The sequence below is a fragment of the Pempheris klunzingeri genome, chromosome 18, assembly GCF_042242105.1.
Source record: "Pempheris klunzingeri isolate RE-2024b chromosome 18, fPemKlu1.hap1, whole genome shotgun sequence".
NCBI lineage: Eukaryota > Metazoa > Chordata > Actinopteri > Acropomatiformes > Pempheridae > Pempheris > Pempheris klunzingeri.
In genome coordinates, this window is record NC_092029.1 from 10,850,808 (window position 1) to 10,864,046 (window position 13,239).

At 42.1% G+C, this 13,239-nt stretch overlaps 1 protein-coding gene and 1 non-coding gene across 2 annotated transcripts in view; both read left to right on the plus strand.

Annotated features, from left to right (window-relative positions):
* The window catches only part of LOC139218319 (uncharacterized), an 86,388-nt gene that overhangs the window by 26,816 nt on the left and 46,333 nt on the right, over positions 1-13,239 (plus strand). The window lies entirely within an intron of this gene.
* Positions 131-202, plus strand: trnae-cuc (transfer RNA glutamic acid (anticodon CUC)). The gene has a single exon. It is a non-coding gene; the product is annotated as a tRNA-Glu (tRNA).

The window sequence follows — 13,239 nt, forward strand, 5'->3', positions numbered from 1 at the left end:
TTAGCTGACGGTTTGGTTTTTGGATGATATCACACAGCACAGTGTAAAACACTAAACGCATAAAGACAGATAACACACATAACACATAGGAAAAAAACAAGAATAGATTGGATCGTGCAGCCCTTAACTTTCCCTGGTGGTCTAGTGGTTAGGATTCGGCGCTCTCACCGCCGCGGCCCGGGTTCGATTCCCGGTCAGGGAACTACTTTTTGTCTCGCTCAGTGTAGACTCTCATTACCCCTGCTAAGGATTTAGCGGAAATAAACCGATTGGACAACAGATGGGTTAAATATTAAGAGCAGTGACTATCCTGCTGACCCTCTGTGTTACTGGTGAATACGGCTACAATAAATGACTGGAGCAAAGTATTACCTATTATAATTACCATACATTATCTTTAGTAGCCATCACAGTAAAACCGCAATATCATTGCTTTCGTTTTTAATACAATCGTGTTAAGTTTTAGTTTTTAGCACAATAACAGCCTAACGTGACCCACGTTAAAACAAAATATCTTCTTTTACTTTTAATGAAAAATCTTTCAATAGACTGTTTGTATTGTCTGTGCTAGTTACCACAGACTGTACTGGTGCAGGGGTGCTCAGCCTTTTGTGTGCTTGTTCGTGATGAATAATAATTCTTTGAATAATGTGTTAAAGCTCTGTTGGCAAAAATAGTACATTAACCCCCTGAAAAATAATTTTGCGTAGCATGTCAATGTTTCATTTAATCCCGATCATATCATGTGACCTCCTGGGTTCAGACCCCCACGTTGGGAACCCAAATAAAATACACATACACTGTACGTGCACATTATATTTGACTTTGTCACGTCAGGAGCCATTTATCATTTATACCGGTGGGTGGCGACACTTCACAACAAATGGTGTAAGACACAGAGGCCTGCAATATGTGGAGGAGGTCACAATATTAGTGGTGTAAACCTGAATTTCCCTTAGTGAATGAATAAAGTATCTATCTATCTATCTATCTATCTATCTATCTATCTATCTATCTATCTATCTATCTATCTATCTATCTACATAGAGGGTACTGCACATTAAAACAATGTCTACCATTAGAACCAAGTTATTGAGACTATGAAGTGTCTTTAGTCCAATATTCACCACATATTTTGTAACCTTAACTCATTAAATTCAGTTCTGGTGTAAATGGAGTGTATAATTTTCTGTCTCTCTTTCCCATGAAGTTTGGGCCTAGTTGGAGCGAACTTGTTTGAGATAGAGAGCAATGAGACAGAGATAATGAGTGTTTGTGGAACTTGGGTCCCAGAGAGGCCTCTAAGGTGGGGAGAGACAGAGGCCGCAGGCTGCAGGCCCTCTGATTGGACAAAGCAGGACTTAACCAGTTCCTGGCTGGCTATGTATCTTGGCAGTTATTTTGACAGGCGCTATCATTGTGACAGAGGAGATAAGTTGTCTTAGGGATCGCCATGGCGCCGGTGTGTCCCTCCTCCGTCCTGTTCAGGCTCTCCTCAACCCCTCTCCACCCCCACCTTCTCTCACTACTCTGTTTGGAGCAAAGGATTGTGGGGGCCTGTTTGGTTGGGAGCAGGGTTTGTGTTGGCAGGGACCCCGGGGCTCTGGGTATCATCGTCCCCCTTCAAAACCATCAAAGCCTCCATGTGACTGAGCGATGGGACAGCCACGACCACCTCCCAAATATCGCTATCCACAGTCTTTTAAACGCTCTCTCCATGTTCACTTTCCTCATTTCTGACATTTTTCTTCAAGTTCGTATTCCAAGTTATCCTTAATTTTCTGGAGGCACAGGCATGGCCTTGAAAACACAAAGATATAAAAAGAAATTGCATTGAGGCAGACAGTTTCACCAAGTATTAAACACTAAAAAAAGCCAAGGATGAGCTCTATTAAACTTTTGACTCTTTACTGAGTAATGTTTTCAAGATGTGGCTCTCAGTCAGACAGGGGTATAATAATAGTCTAAGTCCATCAAACCTATAGCTTCCCTGTCGTATAAGATCTGTACAGTATACAGGTAGCCTCATCTCAGCCCCTGATATTAGAGTTTTTACGACACTGCCCTGCCAGGGCCCACAAACAGCACAGCAGCATTACAGTGCCTGTTTTTTGGGTTAATATTGCTGCTACACATGGGTAGTCAGCTTAAGGCCAAACACACACACACACACACACACACACATGCGTGGAGGAATTTATGTTACAGAGGATGAGCACAAAAGGAGAAAGAGGACAAGAACAAAAGAAAAGATGGAGCACATTTTCAGGACATATGTGTACCTTCATGTTTGTGTGTGTGCTGATGATAAAGCACATGTGTTCTGTATGTCCCAGCTAGGATACCATATTCAGCGCATATTCAAAAATAAGCTATGCAATCTTCACCTGCATTTTAGCATCACATTTTAATTGGTGTTTGAATGGGAGATTAGACAGTCAGAGTGTCAGTAGCAGCAACTAAAATCCTCTCTCATGTCATTCAGTGCTTTGTTTTGCTAAGTCAATACACAAAGATAATATCTTGTTTGTATGGTTTAAAGCTGCTGCTGCCACAGAGGTCTGACCCAGCACAGTCCTTGGAGAGATTTAAAATCATTTTGCACAGACGTCATACACTTCTAGCTTAGACTACAACCACTGATAACTTCAAGTACGCCATGGCAGCAAGAAGCTGCAAAACCTAAACAGAGCAAAAGGATATGTCACACAAATGATAATTGATAGGAAATATGGGAGTCCTGATTCATTATAATGAACCAAACCTGTGAAGGAAATGCAGATATATTTGAGAAAATCTTACATCAGACAGTGTTTTTTGAATTGTTTTATATGCAATATGTTTTATATATGAATTGCAATTCACCAAATATAATATAACTGCTACATCAAGTTACAAAGCGTTACGCTAATAATTCTTGTCGCTAGCAGATGTTTTCCAGCAGCAGACATTATCCAAAGTGACTGATAGTTTGACATTTTGGGAAATAACCTGTGCTTTTTTGCTTTCTTTCCAAGATGTTAATTATACTACACTCTCATGACTGTAAATATGATGAATATATATGAATATAACTATGAAGCTACTTTTTTGGATTAAGTAAATGAAAAATAACCATAAATGAGCTTCATGGGTGTTGGTATGGGCCCTTTTTTTTAATCATTTGACAAAGCCAGGGTAGCTGTTCCCCCCTGTTATTTACCATATGGTCATCAGAGTATGTGTTCTTGTGTAATACTTGGCAAGAAAGCAAATAAGCCAGTTTCCCAAAAAAGGTCGAACTATTCCTAGTTCAGGTCGATTAAGTAAATCACTAGATAGAAACTAGGCAGCAGTTTTCTGTGGGGCTCCAAGAGCAGGAATGTAATGTTTTTTGTTTTGTTTTTAATATATATGACAAATCACAAGCTGCAATAGTTTAAATGAGACGGAGACGCATTTACCACTCCCTTGGTGGTCTAGGAGAGCCACCTTCTAGGTTACCATGAGGTTAATGACCCCCCTACACACACACTCCCTCTGCATACACCCCGACCACTTGCACCAGGCGGTTAACAAAGACAGAGAGGGGAATGAAAGTGATGGAGACGTGGGTTGAAACTGCTCCATACTGTATACCAATCCAGCGCCACTACACCCGCTGTCAATCTGCCAAGTCAGCTGAAGCACTGCAGCCATGACCTTTGACCCGGGAACTGAACTGCGGGGGAAAGGTTATCAAAATTGGGGTTTTCGTTCTTAGAGCTAAATGTCCAGGCGATGCAGGAGCCACAGTGTAGGAAACCTTAAGTAGAGATGGACATAAGCGCTATATCCCCCTCTCTCTCTCACACACACATACACACATACACACATGCACTCTCCCATCAGTGTTTTTGATCACATGACCGTGGTAGGGGAGCAAACTGTGCATGGTTGTTTACCCTGCTTATCAGCGGTGTTGTAACAAGTAGAGGAACACACAGGCTGACCTCAGTGCGCACACATGCAAGAAACCTCACCCTGGGTAAATGGTTAGGGCTCTAAAAATCTGTATGCTAATTTTCCAAATCATTTTCTGATAGATAACCTAACCTGATGTACCACAGCTTATAGGGAAATCATGACAATGAGTGCAGATCATGAACTATTAGCTAACATTACTAATAAATCTCCCTCAGCAACTCCTTAACTCTCCTCTGATCTCATCTGCCATAAAAAGAGGCTTGTCCTGTACAGTGACCATCACTTTCCAGGAGAAAAAGCAAAGTCTCTGCTCAACTCATAGGTAAATCCCAGCCAACACTAGCCAATAAATAACAGCTATAAATTCCCATATGAATTATGACTGTGCCTGCTCATTTATGATCGTGCGATAAGTCAGCTTCTCATGCACTGCAAAGGTTGTATTCCTTTGAGAGGCATAAGATATAAGGGCCACGTTAAAGGTAACTTGAGTGTGTGTGCTCGCTGCGTCTGAGTGTCTACATGTGTACGCCTTTTGATGTGTGTGTGTATGTGTGTGTGCGTTCATACATACACTCCCACTCTCACACTCAGACTCTGGTTTGTCCAAGCCAGCGCCACATCAGTCCATCATCACAGATATGGCTTGTGGTTAGATAGCAGGTCTGGCGGCGCACAAGACATTTTGTCCACTCTGTCATGTTTACTTATAATGATAAGCTTTGATGGATTCCCCGCAAGCTATAGACGCCGTGGTGCACACACACACACACACACACACACACACTCACACACACTCTCCCATTCACACATACATGCTTATGCACACACTGTCACACACCCTGAGTACCAGAAAAACAAAAAAATAGATAAACAAATTCCAAATATTAGAGATAAAAGTTAATTATAAAATTCATCATATTGTCTTTTTTTTTTTTTTTTAACAAAGAACATACAGTTGTGTGAACACACAAAGCAAATGCTCCAGAGGGCTGAATGTTACCCTCATAAGTTGCTCTGTTTTGCACTCATCCAGGGAAGAAAAATGTCTTAATTTAGAAAGACTGAGTTTTGTGGGCACGAGAAAAGGCCAACGAGCTGTCAAATGAAGGGAGTATCTGTGTTTGGAAATGGGTTCCTTGGGTGATTTGTAAAATCTAACAAAGAGAAACTCTTTACAAATTCAAATGTTTTAATTCTTTAAGCTTTAGCTGAACTTGGTATGGCCTGATTAGTGTTAATTAAAGATGAAAAACACTGTAATCTATGGGTAGATATAGTACCATTGTGATACCATACAGTTTAGCCTAAATCAAACGCTGTCTTTTTCAGGGTCGATGCTGCGTTCTGTGAGCTGTTGGTCGGCCTGCACAGTGTTTCCATTGGGTCGGTTTACTTTAGCCTGGCTCGTGGCCAGACCTCAGACTGGCTCACTATAACTGTTCTGGACCAATTAAAAAGACTAATGAGGCCTGAGCTTATCATGTCACCCAGAGGGCAGAGAAGGGGGGCACCGAGGCAGGCAGTGTGGCGGGCGGCTACCAAGACAGCGGAGGAGACGATGCACTGAGGGTTAGAAAGTGATCACATGTGTGTGTGTGTGTGTGTGTGTGTGTGTGTGTGTGTGGGGGGGGGGGGGGGTAAACTCATTAACTTCTGATTGACTGAGGCCGCTGCCACTAACTTGTACTGCGCTCACTTGCTTTGCCCACTAGACAGCAGCTGCAGTTTTTCCAGACTTGGTACATGTGGTCCTTTACTATTATCTGAGAGCTGCACTATGAAAGCTACTGACAGCTCAGGTGGATTCATGCACTGAAATGTGTGAGCGTGTGTAGTTTGAGATTTGACTGTACAGTCACTCTACTGCTTGGACCCCAGTATACCTGCTAGTACGTCTAGCCTTCTATTTAAGCATTTCTCTTTCACATACAGATGGAAACATTTTGGTGTCAAGGCCTACACCAATGAATCATTTCTTTATGCTGAATCCTCAGTGCATTTGCAGTCCAAGCTGTACATTTCTTGCAGGGTGTCATCTGTACTACAGTGAGGTTGTATTTTATTCTTTCACTCATGCATTAAAACGTTTGTAGAGTGCACCTAAAGTTCACCTTCCTTTTTTTTCCCCTCTTGCTTGCACTCACCTTTACTAATATCTCACATATTTTATAGTTATTTAAATCCAAGGACGCTACGGGCCACTGGTGAACTTTAGGGAGTGTGTGTCTGACAAAGAGAGTGAGAGAAAACGATAGCGAGAGGTGGAGGAGAAGAAATAAGCAACTCCGGGACAACAGCCTCTTTCTTTCACTGATTCTTATTTTACATCTCAGCCCTCCTCTCGCTCTGTCAAGGCCACTCTTTCTTCCTCCCAATGGCTCGGCCGACAAGAGGTCAGAGTGAGAGAGAGAGAGCAATAGACACACACACATACAGAGCAACCGTTACAAATCTTCTCCGCCTTATCGAGGACAACACACTGATAAGTGTGTCTCCACTCCCCATCCGACAGATCCATCTCCGAAAACATCTGAGGCACACGTAGGAAGATGTGGAAATATATGTGTGTGTTACTGGCAGATTCATGGTTCAATTCACTCCCGTTACTGCAAATGAGTCACACCAGAGTTGAATGGAGTTGCGTTGGGCGGCTTCAGTGGTTATACTGATGTCGAGGGATGATAATTAACAAGGTTTAGCTGACATGAGTGTCAATGTGTGTGTCTGTGTGTGTGTGTGAGCCTATGTGTTTGCACATTTTGGGAGTTCAGCACCTGCAACTAATGATGTGAAACTTGCCAACTTCATCTGCTGCAGCGCTCCCCTCACTCCCCTCAGACTTGCACCTGTTGACCCATACCAACACGCACACACACACACACACGCGCGCACACGCACACACACACGCACACACGCACACACGCACACACGCACACACACACCTTTTAGAGATTTTTTGGCATGACAATAGCCATTCCACCACTTAGGGCTAAGTGCCTCCTTAACCTAGTCTCAGGCAATTAATTCCCTGATTTTTCCTCCGGTGAATTCATGTCTAATGGCAGAACACCAACTCTGACATCATAATCTGTTTCTTACGGAGATACATGGGCTGATGAGTGCCACGTTACCTCAGCTTTATCTTCAGCTTAAATGACAGTTCGCCTCACCACGTAATATCCGTCATATAGAGTTTTATTGGGCTGAGAGGGTCCCTGGAGGACTGATTTCTTAAGTGTGAGGTTGAAAACGCGTAACCTCAAGTGATTCCCTGAACTTGTGCAGTTTATATTTAAGTGGAAGTCGGTCACTGGTGAAATATTGTGAATTATGGGAGATAACGAGTTACTGTTATATTGCTACCTTGGGACATATTGTGGAAAAAAAGTTATTTTTATAGAAGTGGAAGAGAAGATCTTTCTATTGAGATGTTGAGCAGGGACGTTTGATAAGACGCAGCTCATTAACTGCACGCTTCATGTCTGCTGTGGATGTGTTTATTTTAGGCTCTGGGACACTGCAGTGCACTGAGTCTATCAAAGTGGAAAATGCTTTTAATAGCAAGATGTACACATATATGCACAGGAGCACACAGTTTTGTATGCAGTTTGATGTGTTTCTTTTAATAGAAAATCAGCTGTGCTGTGTCAGGGCAGTAGACAGGATTTTAGAAATGCTCAAGTCTATTTTCTTAATGGTTCATTTAGAATTTGTTTAACTTTATTTTCCCAACATGAAGGTGCAGACATGTTTCATAGCGATGTCCACACTGACACAAATTAAAATCGTGTTAATAGATGCTGAAGCCTTAATTTATTTAGCATTTCTTTTATTTTTGTTGGTCTAAAAGTAGTTAGATTTAACTATTTTGACTGTAAAAATGTGGTCCCAGCTTAGAAAATACCCACAATGTGTACTTTTTAAAATTGTACAAATTCTCGTCAGGTTGCTAACCCCCCCAAATGTACAAAAAGTGTGTGTGCTTTCATGGATCAACCATATATCCTCTCTTCAGTGTGTGTTTTCGTGGTGGACGTGCGGGGCCACTGGGTCGAGGTGGGCTGGGTCCGCGGTTCCCACAGCCTGTGTGGAGGCAGCCTCTGCCGCGCTATCAGCCTCCGTCTCCGGCCCCCCAGCACCAGCGGGCCCCCTGACGTCAGCCCTGGCCTGATAACGGGGTCCGAAGCAGGCAGTCAGTCGAGGGGTGGGAGGGGGAGGAAGGTGGGCTGGAGATGGAGGGATGAGGTGGAGGGAGGGAGGGAATGGGGTTACACTAACAGAGCCGGTGGTGGATAAGACCCTCAGACAGATAAGACGGAGCAGAGTGTGGAGCCTCTTTTGTTTTCCACTGCTCCTCCTGTCTGGTGGCATCTCCCTTCTCCTCCTCACTGACATTCCCTCTTTCTCTGACCACTTTCCACTTCTTACTTCAGACGTAACCAATTTGTTAAACCTTTCTCCTCCACCACCCCTCCTCTCTTTGTCCAAACAGAAATATTCCTGCTGTTATCAGACATGTGCGCTATGACCGTCCCTGGATTGAGGAACCTTTTCTCCTCTGGCTTCCTCATTGTGTTTTTGTTTTCTCTTGCAGTGTTTTCAGAGAGGGAGGAGCCTGCCTTTGACTGACAGCAGAAGAGCGTTTTCGACATTGATGAGAAGTTCACACACTTGTTTCCACCTTCTCTCATTCTCTCCCTATCACACTCTGCGTATTCTTACGCCGTTTTAGCCCCACTGACGCCTCTTTAACCCTCTCTGCATGAACTCTGTTTGAACCCTTCAAAGACACCGGTATCCATTGTTTTGATGACGTCACCTCACCTTTACCTAACCTGAATCTTACCCCTAACTTGCCCCTCCGCGTACAAACAAACAGCTTTTCCTCTGCCTGCCACATCACTGCAACTAAGCCCTGTGTATCAGCATATTAAGCACTGTCTTCTCGTGTGTGTGTGTGTGTGTGTGTGTGTGTGTGTGTGTGTTCCCTATTTGCTCTTCAGGCCTTCACTAGCCCGCGGACTTTGGCCACTGCTTATCACAGGGAGAGGTCCTGGGATCCCTGAGTCTTCACTGCTAAAAATACACTCACCATAGCTCATATATACACACACGCAAACATGCACACACACTCTTGGTATCATGGGACACCCCGCTTGGAGGCTGTCAGTCAGATATCCGGCCGGTGTGATTGGTCTGTGGTGGATTTTGCGCATGGGACCCTCTGTGCAACGCTCACCTGATTATAACAAATCACTCACTTCCTTAGGATTTTTCTAAATTTTATAACTGACATTTGAGCAAGCAACACCCAAGAGTGGAATTTCAAATATTAGCATACAAGCGTCAAAGAAATATTCAAACGTTTGTGTGAGTGAGGTTGGTTAAGTAGCTTTACAAACAGTGGAGACCATCAGAACAAAAGAGGTTTTGATAATTGAATTCTTATCACCTGTAATTGAGTGTTGTGTGATATGTTTACGCTGCTCTTCAAACAGTGTGAACCAAGAGTCCAATTCAGCACTTGAGCCTGTCACATATGAGAACCTGCAACTGAGGAGTTAATAATTTATTCAAAAACATAAAAGAAATAAAAAAAACTCCTGATTAAGTGTGTGTGTGTTAGAAAGAGAGAGCCACGATCTGTTGTTGCTGAAGCCCAGGTGTCTTGCCGAGTGGTCTCTCCTCTTGTGTGACTCCCTGACCTTACCTGGTTAAACACACTTAATCTGCAAGCATAACATACAGATACCTTAGAATAACACACAAATCCACACACTCACCTAGTTACACACATAGTTACACACTGTCATAAACATGATGATCATGATGAAGCACGATCGCACTAGAAAATCTCACATGTTTACAGTGTTTTTTTCAATAAAGTGAAAAAAATGCAAAACAAACTCAATATCAATAAGATGAACCCCTGATGAGAAAAGCCTTGATGATTCACCCAAATTTAGCCAAAATATTGTTACTCAAGCTTAAACTCCAAAAAGTTGAACCAAAACGTAACAAACTAGAACTTGATTTTTCATACAGTGTGATAGCATTAAAAAAAGGATATAGATGATATGAATTTACCACAGACACACAGAGGGTGAATTGATTGATGCAGAAAGTTTTGACATTACAAGATAAGAATGAGAGCAGTGCAAACATGATGGTAGTCAGAGCAGGGCTTTAATGCTCCCATGGGGCAATTTGTTATGTGCACATGCTGTTTTTATCACTGTAAACTTTTGTAAAATGTCCAATTTGAAAGTCTGCCTCAATAAAGTTAAGTCAGGAATTCAAAGGAGTCAACCAATAAAAATGAATGAAAGCTTTGAGAGTGGTCACTTGTAATCAAGAGTCTTTATGAACCCATTTGACAGGCAGTGAGTTAACACTGATTAGCACTGTTTCATCATTATCCTGATCACATGAGAGGATCAATGGCAATCAATCTGATCACATAAAACAAACAAACAAGTGAGGTCAGCAGGAACAGACACAGACAAGATGAAAGGTCATTTTTGAAACTTCGTTTGGGAAACAGCTAAAGAACAGCAAGTGTGTGTGTGTGTGTGTGTGTGTGTGTGTCCCTGGCCTCTGTTGGCCCATATCGACAGGGTATTCTACCTCGTGGGTTTCCTGCTTCTCCATTTGAAGTCTTCTTCCTGGAGCCAGGAGTCTACTAGTGTCGGTGTATTTGTGTGTGTGTGTCTGAACCAGGCACCAGGAAAACTGTCCCCGTCTTGGCTGGGGCAAAGACTCAATCATTTGGGGTCGGTGACTTACTTTGGCCCTTCTTCCTTGCACACATAAATACATGCAGGCACACACACACACACACACACACACACACACACACACACACACCGTCCTCAGCAACAGTCCGCTGATGTCTGCCACATACCAGCATCTCTATCTAGTCCCTCACCCAACACCTCTTCATTCATACACAGTGAAAACACACACAAACCTTGCACCAATGCATAGAATGATGGTTACGAACACACACACACACACACACACACACACACTTTCCTGGGATCTGGCCTCTGTCACTGTCAGTGATACAGCCTGGCATGTGCAAACACACAAATCAAAACACACACTGTACTGTACAATAACAGAAAAGAGGATGAACTCTGTTTGATTTTTCAGTATTTTTGTGAACTTTTCACCCCATATGTGGATCAAATTCGACTCCACTGCAGCGTTTAGTAGCTTCTGGCCTGAAAGAAGAATGACACCAAAAGTTGTTGCTGCTGAATGAGGACTGACTGATTATTATTAACAAAGATGACCCTCACTCCCCTCTTCACATGGTGGCACGCAGACTGAACCGCTCTACTGGAAGCATAAAAGCATGAATCATCTGTGACTTTCGTGCTACTTTTTGCCCTCGCAGGCTAAAGGGACATACGCCTTGATATTATTAGCCACCAATTGGTGGTTCTGTTATCAGTCTGCAGTTACACATTGATGACAATTCCCTATTTCCATTGAGGCAGTATTGCTCTATTTGCCTTCTGCAAGAGAGGGTGGGGGCAGCGAATCAATACTGTATACGGTTATAGGTTCTTGTATGAGGCTCATGTTCAGACAGATAGATAGATAGATAGATTGATTGATTGATTGATTGATTGATTGATTGATTGATTGATTGATTGATAGATAGATTGATTGATAGATAGATTGAAACTCTTCTTCTCAGAGCTGCTTAACATGTTTTGCTGCACCTGTTGCAGTGAGCCACTTTACATCTATACGGGATTTATATCATTTTCTTTATTTTAGTTGATCTATTTGTGAGTGGGCATGTAAAATATTAAACATGAATTATAATATTTAATGCATTTCATAGAAGTTGATTTCCATGCAGCCCCTCGGCAAGTCAGCAATCTAACTGAAGGGTTTGTGCTCCTTTCAATAAACTTTAAGCATTTTAGTTAAAGTTTTCCAGAGGCCTCAGTAGATATTTTAACTTCTAGCATGAATAGCACAGGTGTTATTAGTATTATTAACAACGGCTGCATTCCATTTAGTTGTGTATTCAAATGGAAATGATTCTCATGATTACTGTCATTGGGTGCAGGTATGATTTTCATGGTATGACAAGTCAAAGAATCTGAATCTATTCATTGGCAGAAGGCAGCCTTGTCATGTTGTGTTGCTTTGTAAGAGGTGAGCAAACTACAAACTCTTCAGCTCAGTCTGGATAAATTCTGTGAACACATCATTTTTCTTTCTGTCTCTGTTTTGAATCACAGTTTGATATGCAGATAAATGGGTTTGGTCACAGATACTCAGCATCTGATGGCCTTCTAATCCGATAAAACACACTTTCCTTTTAAGAATAATAATGTTAGAATAATAACGTGTTGCTTCAGAAGGATTTGCGTAAACTTTCACACACACACACACACACACACACACACACACACACACACACACACATATAAGAGCCACATAATTCATTGAGCTGCTGTCTGTGGGAAGTGGCTGCACAATGAAATGGCCTCGTGTGTTTACGCTGACTGGTGTTGATGACAGGTATAAATCTGTGCTCATGAGGACAACAACCTCCAACAACACTTCCGACGGAATCCGCCTCAAGCATCCAGCACCATACATCATATTTGTCATGGAAAAAAAAAAAAATTGGGAGAGTTAAAGTTGCTCATTGGACACGTGAATGCCAATTCAGCGCGTGGAAGTCGATAAGTCATGTGATAACAAACCTGCAGGTCACAGCTAATATATTTACATTTTCTTAAAATATCTTAATCGTTTGACAGGATAATCCACCTTTCGTTCATAGCATATATTTATCTTGTAAAGCACCATCCTGCTGCAAGACATAACTCAGCCTTTATTGCTCTAGTTTAATCCAGATATTACAGATTAACAGTTATCAGAAACAATAATGTGCACATGATTGTGTCCATATCATAACGTTAAATGCCAGTGGAACAAAAACCCAACACCACAGTGTATAAGTGCCACAGACAGACAAAAACACTGCAGTGATTTTCTCGAAAAGATTATTCAGGAACTAAAAATCCAAAAACAATCATCATATGAAGCCGTTTTAATGGACAATTTAGAAAAAGAGAAACAAACAGTTTAGACTCCAGGGAGTTAAATCAGGTTAACGAAACTATATTTTTAACAGATGGGACTCAAACACAGACAGATAAAAGTTACTATAATGTGCAAACTGATTTTTTAAAACTCATTTACAGATTTGTGAAATGGTTTATGACAGAAATAGAAACTGAGCAGGGGCCAAAACAC